The following is a 15,557-nucleotide window of genomic DNA, read 5'->3' as shown; positions in this document are numbered from 1 at the left end:
ATCTCATTACGTGACCAACCCATCTGATTTTCGACACCTTGGCAAATGAGACAGCGTCCCTGATCCTTGATCGTTGACGGATGTCAGAACTCCGGATTCGTTCTCTCATTTGAGTGAAATGTGATATTCCAAGCATAGCTCTTTCTATTCTTCTTTGGGAGACCTGAATAGCGTTCTCATCTTGTTTACGTAGGGCCCAGGTCTCTGAGTCATATGTTAATGCAGGAAGAACAGTGGAATCAAAGAGATGTGCCCGGAGCCGGAGGTTCTTCGTCCTCTTAGCTATTTCTTCGACGTTCTTGAAGGCGTTCCAAGTCGCTCTCTTCCTCCTGCGCAGCTCGGGTGCCAGGTCATTTGTAATGTTGACCTCTCGACCTAGGTACACATAGCTGTTGCATTCGGAGATGGTCATTCCATTGAGAGCGAATGGGGCGTCAGGAACAAGGCTGTTTCCCATAAACATTGTCTTCGTAAGATTCATCTATAGTCCTACCTTTCCACACTCACGGTCAAAGTCAGCCAGCATTTGTGCCGCTTGGCTGATGTTTGGTGTTATTAAAACAATGTCATCAGCAAAGCGGAGGTGTAATGAAGACCATCTATCTTCATTCCCATTCCTTCCCATTCCAGTTGTCGCATGATGTTCTCGAGGGTGGCACTGAAGAGTTTTGGTGAAATGGTATCACCCTGCCGCACCCCTCTCTTGACATCAACGATCACTTCTTTGTAGAATGGTGAGATCCTGGTAGTGAATCCGCAATACAGCTCACGGAGGATCCTGATGTATTGGGCTTGAATGCCCTGATTGGCTAGGGCATCAATGACCGCTTCCGTCTCAACAGAATCAAAGGCCTTCTTTAAAAAAAAATTTTTTTTAAAATGTTGCTGTGGCAGAGCCCGGGCGAGGGGCAGCAGGCGCATGTCCGGCCACGAAGGTGGCAAGAAGAAGCCCCTAAAACAGCCAAAGAAACAGGCCAAGGAAATGGACAAGGAAGATAACGCATTCAAGCAGAAACAGAAAGAGGAGCAGAAGAAACTCGAGGAACTAAAAGCCCAAGGCCGCGGGGAAGGATCCCCTGGCCACTGGTGGAATTAAGAAATCTGGCAAAAAGTAAGCTGTTCCATGTGCTAAAAATAATAGGGATCTTCTATTACTGGTTAAACATCTGGATTCCCTGAGTAACCTCAGTTGCCAGAAGTACCTAGAATGAAGTGTTTTTGGAACCTGTTGTATACTTAAGAATAAACTTCTGTAAAAAAATTTAAAAAAGAGGAAGAAAAAGAATTCATAAGGTTGCTCATTCTCTGGTTCTCAGCTATTTTTATGGTAGCTGTGAAGTCAGTAAACCTAGCCCAGAACCCTGCCAAAGTGTACTTTTCTCAAGTGTTTGGTCTATCCCTTATTTTGTACCATCTGAAATTAAACCAACACATTTGAAACAAAAAAAAAAGAAAAGAAAAATGTAACTGGGTTATTAATTAAATGGAAAATAACCTATACCACAATATGATGCATCATGTAATACATACAATATCTGTTCCAGATAGTATTCCACAGATTATAGTATCATCATAATAAATGCCATTTGCTTTGTCAATCATTTTATTAGCATTTTTATCTCATTTCTAATAAAAAAGTGTTCCTCTTTATTATTACCTGACTTAAACATAAAGCAGACAGAACTTAAAGATGTCATTAAATATATATACTTACACATATCTTAATTTAAGTATTTCCAACAACATTTAATTCCAACCAAGCAGTAGAATGAATAAAGAGAAATGTTACTATAAACTTCCTTACATTGAAAGGTAAAATATAATTTTAAAAATATAAAATTTACTTTTAATCAAAATACAATGATAATTTTCAAGGTTAAATATTCCAAGGCATTCAATTTAAGAACATATATTCCTTAGTGTGTCTCTTCAACTAATTCAAGTGCTAACTGAAGAATTCTACACAATGCTCTTCAGAATAAATGATCTTTAACAGAATAAAGTGACTTCTCTCTTTCTTGTATGAAAATCAGCTCAGTTTAATCTTTTTCAAGAATACTTCAGAAAGAAAAACAAGAGACAAAAAAAAAAACAATAAAACAGTATGCAGTGTGTGAGGCTCGGCAATTAGCACCTGTCTGCATGTGTGAAGACACAAGTTCAATTCCCACACAGAAAAAAAGATGCAAAAAACATGAATGGATAGTGCCAACAATGGGTTCAGGTCTACACTAGAACCAAGTTTATGTAAAGGTAAGCACTACAGAGACTAGTTAAAAACAGCAGAAAACCAACAAATCTCCCTGAATTGTTAGAAAAAAATCATCTGTTCTGCTTTTCAGATGCAGGTCTTCCTATAAAATAAAAGTTCATTTTAAGCAGCAGCTTGATCAGGAGCCAGAGAGGCCAGTCGTGGGTGGCAACGTGGGGTCTCATTGGGATGGGGAGGAAAGGGCCACCTCCAGCCCCTTCTCATGAGGCCCCGAATGTTTTGTCACTGCGGGTCTCTACCTGGCTGTCCACTGGACTCTGGAAGATGGTGTACCCCAAGCCACCGGGGGAACAGATGGTGGATTGGCACCTTTTCCCACCTAGGGTGGACCGGGGCCAGTAACCTAATGTGGAGTCCGGACACATTTCTTCCAAAAGTCACTGGGTTCCGAATTTGTTTCTGAGTCTCTGGGACCATGGCCATTAAGCAGCAACTTGTTCAGGAGCCAGAGAGGCCATAATCCCATGATCCCAGAATTCCAAAATTGCGGGGCTACGGACAACATATGATATTATTCATAATCAGCAATAGAAAACAAATTGTCTAATGTTGCCTTTTCAGAAGATCTGAGTGTTGGGGTAAAATCCCAAATAATAATGGTGGGTCTGGTGTCGAAACATTGAATGTAATCAAAGTAAAGACAGAATAATGTGGAAATCATCTGCCACACAGGTAGGGGGAAGGTGTTGGATGGGGAGTATACTGGAGTTTTTGGTGGTGGAAAATGTGCACTGGTGACGGGACGAGTGTTTCATCATTGGATGACCGAGACTTAAACCCAAAAGCTTTGTAACTACTCTCATGGTGATTCAATAAATAAATTTATATTTTAAAAAAGTTCATTTAAAAAAAGTTCATCTTCCTACCTACATCCTTTTCCACCATCTTTAAAAAGAAAACAATTATTTTTGCTCAGCAACATTCTAAACACAGCCATAGTTTGAGTAAATCTGGCTCTGAATCAGAGAGACAGTCCAGCAGGCTAGGTGCTTGCCTGACTGGGAGTGCACCCAGGTTCGATCCAGGGCACCCCACAATGGTTCCCAAAGTGCCAAGAGGAATGAGCAACACTGGGTACACCTTCCAGCTACCAAGAGTCTAACTCCCAGATATTTCTGTCACTCAGGAATGAATGCGCTTCTTCAACACCCAGGTGAGAACAGGAGAGGAGGCATGAACATACCCATTTTTGTTTTTCAGCTCCTCAAATTTGAAGTGAAATAGACAGGAAAAATTCAGAATGGGTAAAATTCCTAAATATTCCACAAGTAAACATGGAACCAAAAGGAAAAATATCTGCTATAAAAGATATGGGCACATAACTAAGAGTTAAAAGATAACTTTAATTTTTGCAGACTGGAGATGAGTCTAGCTATGAATGATGGCATCATGTAGTTTAATATGCCTAGTACTCATTTTAAAAATTAATAATAGGGACTGGAGCAATAACACAGCGGTTAGGGCATTTGCCTTGCACACGGCCAACCTGGGTTCAGTTCCCAGCATCCCATACGGTCCCCCAAGCACCACCAGGAGTAATTCCTGAGTGAAGAGCCAGGAGTAACCTCTGTGCATTGCCAGGTGTGACCCAAAAACCAAAACAAAAATAAAAACAAAACCAAAAAAAATATTAAAAATAAATGGTGAAATTAATTTAAATAATACATTTAATACGTATCACTGTATCACTGTAACCACTGTAATCCTGCTGTTCCTCGATTTACTCGAGCAGGTGCCAGTAACGTCTCTATTCGTCCCAGCCCTAATATTTTACCAGCCTCTCCTAACTCATCTTTCCCAATGATTGGAGGCTCTTTCAGGGTCAGGGGAATGAGATCTGTTATAGTTACTGTTTTTGGCACTGAACACATCACAGGGAGCTTGCCAGGCTCTGTCCAAATTTAATATGTATCAATATATATTAGAAATATTCAAATACAATCATTTCAACTACATATCCAATAAAAACTGTATCTATCCAAACTATTTTTATTCCAACAGGTAACTAGCATTTTAATTAAAGACACTTTACCTTCTTTTTTGCCTTGTAGTGACTCTTTAAAATCTAGCATGTTCTGTGCTAGTGTGACCCAGCTCAAGGGTCTGAGCCATGCTTCCATCCCTCAATAGCCCCTTAGCAGTGACGACTGCCTTGGATGGTCTAGAATATGAAAAAACTCAGATTATACTACTGTCACTAAATAGCTTATCTTTCACAGCTAGCCCTTTACATTTTCAATGAGTTGTAAAATCAGGCCTTACCACTAAGCCTCTAAGACACACCCACGACCCCATTCAAGTCTCTCCCTCAACTTCTCCCCAGGACGCCCTCTCAGTCCATCTAAACTCGTCCAACACAATCATCCACCAGGGACCACCTGCTCCTCCTACCTTCCCACAAACACTCCAGTTCTATCCTCCCTTTTTTTGAAGCACTTTTTTCTCCACTCTCACAATCCCCAACAGAAATCCCTGACCTCAGAACATAGTTTTCTGCATGTATTATGTACTCAATGGTTTCATTTCAAAAATAAAACAGTATTGTTTTGGATTTGTTTGTTTGTCTGGGTCCACCCAGATAGTGCTTGGGAGCAACTCCAGAAAAGTGCTCAAGGATCACTAACTGAAGTGCTGGGGATCAAATTGAGGTTCCCTCATACAACTCCAGCCCTTGGAGCCATCCTCCCAGTCAATGCTGGCACTCAATTCTAGATTCCTTGCATTGTAAACCCAAACATGCATTTTAATCCTAAATTAAATCTTATCCCCATAAAGCAGTCTATCCTTAAATAACCTATAATAATGTAATATATATTCTCTCTCAAGAAATGTCTGAGACATTTTATAAAGTATTAGAGGAAATCTATCAACCCTGAGAACAGAGTCATATTTCAAATGCCTCCAAAAGGTGCCAGTGTTTTTCCCAAATGTATACTCTCAGGATTTCTTTTCTTTTTACTAAGTTCCATACATTTTCTTCAGCTCACATTTCATTGCTTTTCAACTCAAACCTTGAGCTTCCTATATTTGAAACATTGCTGGTAGACAGAAAACAAGAGCTGCACACAATGAAACAGCAGCAAAACTGCCAGGAATGGTTAACAACAGGAGCCTTAGTAACAAGAAGGGAACGAGAGAAGCTCTTTCCTTACTTTCCAAATAATGCACTGTTTTCCTCTCTTCTTCACAAATCACAAGACAATCAATAAATACTTGATCTTAAGTATGCTCATCTATAAAGAAGAATCAAAAATACTAAATATTGTGGACTACACTCTTTTTCATTTGTTCGGGGTCATATTCAACGATGCTCGGAGCTTACGCCTGGATGTATTCTCAGAGATCACTGCTAGGGATGCTCAGGGGACCATGTGCAGTTCTGGGTTGCAAACCAGGGTCAGCCACATGCAAGGCAAGCACCTTACTCTCTGTACGATCTCTTTGTTTTCTGAAAGTCTAAAGCCATTGAAACAAACCATGACTGATTTTAGTACATGGCTTACCTAGAATTTTATAGTAAACAGGAACAGAGATCACACAGAAGTTGGAAACATAGACAAGCCAGGCATTTAACAAGTTGCTCACTATGGCGCCATGAGTCTCAGCAGGGGCTGCCATCACCATCTCACAGCCCTGCCTGCCACTTGGAGAAATGGAATGTATCCTGATCATTTCCTACCCTGGATTCTACTTGGGCTCAAAACTTATACCTATTACAGTTCTGTCTTCTTTCTCCATTGCTGTCCTTGCCTCTTCTTTCGGCTTCTACTTTTGCTGGTATCCCCTTAGCTACAACCCCAGGCTTTACCTTAACAACTATTTATTTATTTATTTATTTATTTATTTCTTGGGCTGGAGCGATAGCACAGCGGGTAGCACGTTTGCCTTGCACGCGGCCAACAGGGCCGACCGGAGTTCAATTCCTCCAACCCTCTCAGAGAGCCCAGGAAGCTACCGAAAGTATCTCGCCTGCACAGCAAAGCCTGGCAAGCTACCCGTGACATCTTCGATATGCCAAACACAGTAACAAGTCTCACGATGTTACTGGGCCTGCTCGAGCAAATGGGAAGACAGTGACAGTGATTTATTACTTCTGACATAAATTCAAGTACCTCAGGGGAACACCACTTCCATCTAATTGGCCACAGGACTTCCACCCCCCCCCCCCCCCGCTTCCCCAACCATGCCCCAACTCTGCTGGAAAGGTCCACCGCTGCATGACGAGGGTCACTGAGCATCAAGGATTGAGGAGAGAGGAAGTTAAACATGACCTCAAACCAGAGGTCCTTAGCAATTCCGAGAGCTCGCAAAAGAGAACAAAGTATTGTGTACTAATTATATTTCAACAAAAGCATAATGCTCTCTTTACAAACGATTTTATTTTGCTGCTCTTTTATCACTTAATCACTTAATCACTTAACTTCCCGTTAGTCGTCGATTTGCTCGAGCGGGCGCCAGTAACGTCTCCATTTGTCCCTGTCGCGTGCTAGTGTAGCCCAATGGCATCTGTTCGCTCTGGGAACATGAAGAGCCTCACACCGATCGTTCATGATCTTGACGAAGAAGTCTGACCATCTGGAAGGTGGGCGGCCACGCGGTCATTTGACATCCTCTGGAATCCAGTCAGTAACAGCTCTAGTCCAGCGGTCATCTTTAAATCTCATTACGTGACCAGCCCATCTGATTTTCGACACCTTGGCAAATGAGACAGCGTCCCTGATTCTTGATTGTCGACGGATGTCAGAACTCCGGATTCGTTCTCTCATTTGAGTGAAACGTGATATTCCAAGCATAGCTCTTTCTATTCTTCTTTGGGAGACCTGAATAGCGTTCTCATCTTGTTTGCGTAGGGCCCAGGTCTCTGAGGCATATGTTAATGCAGGAAGAACAGTGGAATCAAAGAGATGTGCCCGGAGCTGGAGGTTCTTCGTCCTCTTAGCTATTTCTTCGACGTTCTTGAAGGCATTCCAAGCCGCTCTCTTCCTCCTGCGCAGCTTGGGTGCCAGGTCATTTGTCATGTTGACTTCTCGACCTAGGTACACATAGCTGTTGCATTCGGAGATGGTCGTTCCATTGAGAGCGAATGGGGCATCAGGAACAAGGCTGTTTCTCATAAACATTGTCTTCGTAAGATTCAGCTGTAGTCCTACCTTTCCACACTCATGCTCAAAGTCGGCCAGCATTTGTGCCGCTTGGCTGATGTTTGGTGTTATTAAAACAATGTCATCAGCAAAGCGGAGGTGGTGTAGTTGCCGACCATCTATCTTCACTCCCATTCCTTCCCATTCCAGTCGTCGCATGATGTTCTCGAGGGTGGCACTGAAGACTTTCGGTGAAATGGTATCACCCTGCCGCACCCCTCTCTTGACATCAACGATCACTTCTTTGTAGAATGGTGAGATCCTGGTAGTGAATCCGCAATACAGCTCACAGAGGATCCTGATGTATTGGGCTTGAATGCCCTGATTGGCTAGGGCTTCAATGACCGCTTCCGTCTCAACAGAATCAAAAGGCCTTCTTTAAATCAATGAACGTTAAACAGAGTGGCATCTTGAACTCCCGAGAAACCTCAATGAGCTTGATTATCGTGTGGATATGGTCGATGGTGCTGAATCCTTTGCTGTTTCTTTACCGACGAAATGGCGTGTCGGATTTCAGAAGGGAGAACTTTGGGAAAGACATATCCATCCTGTGGAATTTGGTATGTCGGCAAGTGGACATGGCTATCGAAGAGATTTGAGTAGAAGTCATGGATAATCTTCTCCATTGCCGTTCTGGAGGATGATGGATCCATCAGGATGTCGGAGGGCAGTCATCTTGGTCTTGTAGTTGACGAAGGACAGGCGGGCGTAACGAATACTTTTCCCGGCTTCTGCCGCATCTACCAGTACTTCTGCTCTTCTCTCTTTGAGGTCTTCCTTGATCGCATCTCTGCACTGCTTTGCGAGCTCGGAAGTTAGCTTGTAGTTGCCTGAGGCATGCGCCAAACCACGCTGGCGAATTAGGTCAAGAGTTTTCGAAGATAGGCGATTTTTTGTGGCTATCTCTCTCTTGGCGTTCCTCGCACATTCATGGAGGTGCTGAACCAGTTGATCGTATTCCTCGTCAATGTTGTCAACAATGGCATCTTCCCATGTTGCCGCAATAGTACCAAAGAGTTCCCAGTTGGTGGTCATTCTGGGAGTTCTCTTTTTGAACTTTGCAGCCCTTTCTCCCCGCTCTGTGAAGTAGAATTTTGCGCGAAGGAGACAGTGGTCCGGTCCCGTTCGAAATTTTGGGACAACAGCGACATCAGTCAGGCAAAACCGTCGATTGAATATGATGTGGTCTATTTCGTTGTGGAATCGTCCACCGGGAGACTCCCATGTTCTTTTATATGGGATCTAATTTGGTCATACATTTCTATTTAAGTTTTTTTGGTGAGCAGTTTTAGTAAAAAATTGTATATTCTCACTAAAATATGTACATGATATTTAAAAGTCTAATTAAAAATCCATTGGAACATACAGAAATTCAGAATTTTAATCAATCATAATTTTTTTTCTTTTTTGGTCACACCCGGCGATGCACGGGAGTTACTCCTGGTTCAGGCACTCAGTAATTACTTCTGGCGGTGCTCGGGGGACCATATGGGATGCTGGGAATCGAACTTAGGTCGGCTGTGTGCAAGGCAAATGCACTACCCACTGTGGTATTGCTCCAGTCCCCCGAATCAATGATAATTTTAATCAATATTCCCATCTATGAGAGAACTGAATTTCATTAATTTAGAAGTGCTACCATTTTTAAGACAGTGAAAAAGAAAAAATTATAAGACTGCCAATTAAATTCTAAGATGTCTTTGTCATAAAATATATCATTATTTCATAGATGCTAAAATATGCAACTCCTGTGTGTTTAATTATTGGTGAAACAATATTTCTCAATGGGACCAACAAAACTGGAGACCAAAGGGAGCCCTGAGCACAAATTCGGAGGGCGACCACAGCAACATATTTCTGATAGTACAAGACATCTACCTCAGGGCTGCTTCTCAGGGCCAACAGGGTGCAAGAGTGAGACGCCAGTCTCAGATGCTGAGTTTAGAGATAAAACAAATCAAAGCAATCAGAACAGATTAAAGAAGTCAAGATTAATTCTATTTCCAAACACCGTCAACCCAGCCGACCTGAGTTTGATTCCTCAGCCTTCTATTCCTCCATCACTCTTGGAGAGCCCGGCAAGCTATGGAGAGTATCTCACCGGCACTGCAAAAGCCTGGCAAGCTACTTGTGACATATTCGATATGCCAAGCACAGTAACAAGTCTCACAATGTAACTGGGCCAGCTCCAGCAACGATGAACAACAGGAGGACAGTGACAGTGACAGTGAAGGTTCATACCAAATAAAGCATTTCAACTTTTAAAAATCATATCATTAAATATTCCCCTGCCTCAGGCTATGAGATGGCTCACCAGATAATCATTCATGCATGAATTAAAACTTATTTCACATGGATTTGACAAAGTGCTTTCTGATTTTACCGCTCCCCACCCCCACCCCCACCCCACCCCAACACACACACACACACATCAGATAGGCTTTGGAATACACACTGCCCTAGGAAGAGATGTTTGAGAAATAATGAATGAATTATTCAGTTACCTACACAATCAAATACTGAAAATTAATTTCATGGTATACCAGAAGTGTTTATTAATACTGGGAAAATTAGAGACTTTTGTTGAGGCTTAGCTGTTTTGAATTGTTGCATTTTATTTTTATTCGGATTCTAAAAGTTTTTTTTAATTTTTAAATATTTCTAGAAGTAATTCATTTTCACAATGGGATACTCACTAAACACATTTTCAAGAAATCAAATTCTGCTGTGTCTTTTAGTCACAAAACTGAATGTTTTGTACTCTACAGAAGCTTAAGGGCAAATAGAAACTCCACCTGCCAACACAACCAAACATAATTTGTTCTGGCTAATTCTTAATCATTCTGAGGATATTTCATTAAGGTTTCCCATTTTAAAGCCTCAAAAAGGTTAAGACCAATGCCAATTTCATTGCATATAATCATTTTGTTACTTTATACCGTATCTGTGACTAAAATGTGTTCACTCAGAGTTGGTTATTTATTCAATATGAGGCACATGCCAGGCACTGCTGGTGCTGAGTTAGAGCTGTGCAGTTCTACGGGCACTGGAGAAATCACCCAAGAGAATGGTCCAAAGGTTAGTAATAGAATCATATGGACTCAGTATTGTGAGGGTTTTTTTAAATTTTTTTTATTTTTATATATATATTTTTTATAATTTATTTATTTATTGAATCACTGTGGGAAAAGTTACAGAGCTTTCAGGTTTAGGTCTCAGTCATGTAAATATCAAACACATTTCCCTTTACCAATACTTATTTTTTACCACGAACCCCAATAGAACCCCTCCTCCCACCCCTCCAAATTCCTGTGAGGCAGATGAGTTCTAGTTAACACTCTATCTACTTTGACTAGATTCATTGTTTTGATAAAAGATGCACCATTAATATTTAGATTTTACCCTCCCCCCCAATCAGACATGCTGAAAAAGCGTTGTGAAATGATTTGCTTTCTACAGCTGGGTTCAAGAATTAAATGTTGTCGCGCGGCCACAGTAGCAGCCACGCGGTTTTGGATTTCTGCTATTTTACTTATTAACCCTGGAAGTATTTCTACTAAAAGACAGATAATTAAGAGATTGGTTTCTGTGCTCTGGAGTCGTGGCCGTGCCAGAGAGCCGCTCGTGTGGGGCAACTGGTGACCTCGGTAGGGCGTGAAGGACGGGCCGGAACGCCCCCCTTCCCATGAGGTTTTTGTCGCCCCTTCCCCCCGGCTCATACCTGCTGTCCACAAGGCTCCTGTGCGGCCGCCATCTTTCTTTCCAGAGAGGAGAGGGCGAAAAGTATTTGAGGGTTTATTTCTGCTTTCGTTGAGATTCCCACTCATTCAGTTTAAGATATTTTCAATCCCATTCAGGATCTTTCATGATATGCCAATCTATACTAATTATAGGAAGAATGTAAGTGATACAACTATAGAATAAAAATGAAAATGTCAATAATTTTTTTAAAAGATAGTTCACAGCAACATCAGAATTATCTGTTCCTCTTAAATGACCTGCTGGAGCAGAAATTCTTGGCTGACCTTGACTACTGAACTATCACTATCTCTGTAAATTTTCCTGTTTTCCTAATTTAAGCATAGGATTAACAGATTTGCTCATTTTTCAGGTTTAAATATTTCCTTACATTTCCTGAAGGAAAGCCTGACTTCTTTTAAAGGAAGCTATGCTGAGTTACCAGATGCCTCTTTCCCAGACAGCCAATGAACACACTGATATTCGCCATAGCCACAGGGGATGGAGGTGGGAGGCTGATAAGACACCAAAAAAAGCTGCTAATTTTCTAGAGGAAGAAGCACTGTGGGCTGTTACTTGTTTTTGTTTTCAGCAGGAGAATTTCCCAGAAGAATGTATATCTCTTCTTTCCAAGTAAAAACAGCTTTGAGTCACACCCTTATCCAGTTTTGTTATATAATCAATTAATGAACTCATTAAAAGTGAAATAAGCCAAATATAGAAAGGCAAATACAGTGCGGTATCATTTACATATGGAAACCAGGTAGCAAAAGGACTCTTAGAAACACAGTAGAAAACTCTCAAGGAAAAATAGAAGTTGTTAAAGGGGTACAAACTTTCAACTATAGGGTGAATAGGGTCTGAGGAGCTAATTTAAAACACTCTTATGTAAATGAAATTTTAAGAAAGTAGAAATGAAGGCTGGAGAGAGCACAGCAGATAGGGCACTTGCCTGCACATACTCTACCTGGACTTGATTCCTAGCACCCTGAGTGGTGCCAGCTCACCCCAGCTCCACCAGGAGCAGAAGGCCGGAGCACAGCTGCATGAGTCCCCATCCGCCACACCCTCCACCAGTAAAACGAAAATAGAAGTTACAAAGAAAAAAAATGCATGACCTCACCAAGAAAAACAATAAATGCCAGGTTTTTAAAAAATGTTAAAACATGTTAAAAAACATGGAGTAATAGCACAGCGGATAGCGTGTTTGCCTTATATGCAGCCAACCCAGGTTCAATTCCCAGCATTGAATTCCTGACTGCAGAGCCAGGAGTAACCCCTGCGCATCGCTGGGTGTGACCCAAAAAAGAAAAAAAACATTAATACATTCAATGGTAGAAGGAACTTTTTTCAATGTAATTCATCAAATACTACAGTAAGCAAATCCTTTTTGAAGAAAGTCAGTATAGGCTGCACAGTTAAGTCGAGACTGATAACAGAATTAGAATTCACAGTTAATTCAAAATGTTCATTTCAGGGGCTGGAGCGATAGTACAGTGGGTAGGGCGTTTGCCTTGCATGCGTCCTACCCGGGTTTCATTCCCAGCATCCCATATGGTCCCCTGAGCACCGTCAGGAGTAATTCCTAAGTGCAGAGCCAGGAGTAACCCCTGAGCATCACTGTGTGACCCCAAAAAAGCAAAAAAAAAATGTTTATTTCAGTTGTAAACTTCAAAAACAAAAGAAGCCGGAGAACAGATGAGTGGCTAAAGAAATTATGATACATTTACACAATTTATCTATATAGCTGTTAGTAAAAAATGAAATCATGAAATTTGCCTGTACATGGAGGAACATGGAGTATATCACGTTGAGTGAAATCAGTCAGTAGGAGAGGGACAAACATAGGTTGCACTCACTTGCAGCATACACACACATTCACACACAACACACACATGCACACACACACACATACACACACCCATATATGCATACAGCACTGTCTGTAGCACTGTCCTCCTGTTGTTCATTAATTTGCTCAAGCAGGTACCAGAAACGTCTCCACTGTGAGACTTATTACTGTTTTTGGCCTATCAAATCCGCCACAGGGAGCTTACCAGGCTCTGCTGTGTGGGTTGGATACTCTCAGTAGCTTGCCAGGTGAAGGATGGAGAAATCGAACCTGGGTTGGTCACATGCAAGGCAAACACCCTACCCGCTGTGCTATTGCTCCAGCCCATATATGTGTATACACACACACACACACACACACACACACACACACACGTATGGGTTGCAGCAATAGCACAGCGGGTAGGGCATTTGCCTTGCATGCCCTACCCGCTGTTTTTTTGTATACACACATTATATATATATACATATATATAAATTATATATATATATATATGCGCACTGCACTGTTCTCCCGTTGTTCATTGATTTGCTTGAGTGGGCACCAATAATGTCTCCATTGTGAGACTTCTTGTTACTGTTTTTTGGAATATCGAATATGCCACGGGGAGCTTGCCAGGAGCTCTTTCTCTATATCTATCTATCTATCTATCTATCTATCTATCTATATATTTAGAAACAGTAAAAACTAGGGCTAGGAGGACAGGTCCATGGATTCATGGTAGGAAGCTTGCCACAAGGGGGAGAAGGAGTGCAGTCAGGGCAGAGAAGGGGACACAATGACAGTGATCGTTGGAAATGATCATCCTGTTCAAGGACAAGAACTGAGTGCTGAAAGGAGGGAAAGTGATATACATGATAACATTTCAACATCTGGATCATGAACCACAGTGCCTAAAAGTAAAAGGAAAATGAGAGAGAGAGAGAGAGAGAGAGAGAGAGAGAGAGAGAGAGAGAGAACGCAAAAAACTTCCATAGAGGCGACCTGCAGGGGCAGGGCGAGGGGGTGGGCAGGAGGAAATCAGGGGACATTGGTGGCAGGAAATGTACACTGGTAAAGGGATGGGTGCTGGAACATTATGACTGAAACTCAATCATTAACAACTTTGTAACTGTGAAATAAAATGAAACTAAATAAGTTTAATAAGAAAAAAAAAGCAAGTCTTGGAAGAGATGCCAAGTTGATGAAAATTTCAGGAACACAGGTCTTCAGACTGAAAACTCTGGGGCATTCTCAGAGTGGGGCATCCATACAAATGGCCCCCACACTTCCAGAAGCTCCTGCCACATCCCTCACCCTCCACCTTATACATGACCCAGTTTCACAGCTTCAAGGCCAATCTCAAGAGACACCAAGCAAAATAATCATCCCAGTTCTATGGTTCCTGTGGAATATGCAGCTGAAAATGGGCACGTGACCCCTTCAAATTCCACAAAGATGACAGCAGCAGGAGCACAGAACATTAGAAAGGAAAATAGCATCGGTGCCGCTAAGCTCCACAAGCATACACAAAAACACAGAAGGCCCAACTAGCGACAGCAGCTCAGTAGATCCTCAGACAGCGACTTAAGTAAGAGCAAGGAGAGATATAACAATTTTCACAATTTTTCCTTTACTGAAAAATATTTTGATAATTCCACTAACCATTTATGTTGTAACAAGCAATATAAAATAAATTATTCTGTGTCTGCTAAAGGTGCAGGTTGGCGAGGGGGAGAATAGGAACAATGGTGGAGGAAAGGTCACATGATGGTGGGATACGTCCTGAAATAATGAATATCTGAAACAACTATTATGAACAACTTTGTAAATGATGGTATTTAAAAACAGAAAAATAAAAATATTTTTAAAAATAAAGCAAAATCTGTTAATTTGGTGTGTTATTTGGATTATTTCACTTTCTCAACTTCTCATAACCAACCAGACAACAATTAGAAGGAGAAGTCAAACACAATCCCAAGTATTTTAAAAGACTATCAGGTTTCTCCCAGAAAACAATACAAGACATACCAAAGAATATTCTTTACTACAAACACAATTCCATGGCCGTTTTAATAGGCTCTTCCTTAAAATGCATTTGCCTTATTATAGGTAGAACTTGCACAGACTGGAGGAAGTCGTCTCATTTTGCACACTACCAGCAATCATAACTTTTTATAGAGTACCAAATTTGAGGTAGATAATGCATAAAGCTATGAATTTACTCATCATTTTAGGTGAAATTTCTTGAACTTATCTTGAACCAAAGTTCTTAATGCTTCACTTCCAGCCTTAGCATAATAACAGAATATTGTAAATTTCAAATTGGGAAGTGAATATGGAGGTACAACCCAATAGGAAATGTTGAACATGGAAGATCCTGGAAAATAGATATTTACGGCTATACCTTCCCACTGTAACTGCATCCCTCCCAGTCATCTGCAGATATCCTGGCTTGCTAGTTTGTTTCAGTCCTAAAATGGAAGGAAAAGAGGCAAGACCAGCTTGGGAACATTAACACAAGAGTAAAAAATTGAAAGCCAGAACACTGCATTTAGGTCCAACCATAACAGTT

General features: G+C 41.3%; 1 protein-coding gene and 1 pseudogene across 1 annotated transcript in view; one reads left to right on the top strand and one right to left on the bottom strand.

Moving 5' to 3' along the window:
* Positions 1-15,557, bottom strand: part of CAMK4 (calcium/calmodulin dependent protein kinase IV) — a 290,358-nt gene that overhangs the window by 192,028 nt on the left and 82,773 nt on the right. The window lies entirely within an intron of this gene.
* Positions 920-1,270, top strand: LOC130046194 (translation machinery-associated protein 7-like; annotated as a pseudogene).

This window comes from Sorex fumeus, unplaced genomic scaffold (assembly GCF_029834395.1).
Source record: "Sorex fumeus unplaced genomic scaffold, SorFum_2.1 ptg000131l, whole genome shotgun sequence".
Classification (NCBI taxonomy): Eukaryota; Metazoa; Chordata; class Mammalia; order Eulipotyphla; family Soricidae; genus Sorex; species Sorex fumeus.
Note: the sequence above shows the minus strand (reverse complement) of the source record. Positions and strands in the feature narration are given on the sequence as shown.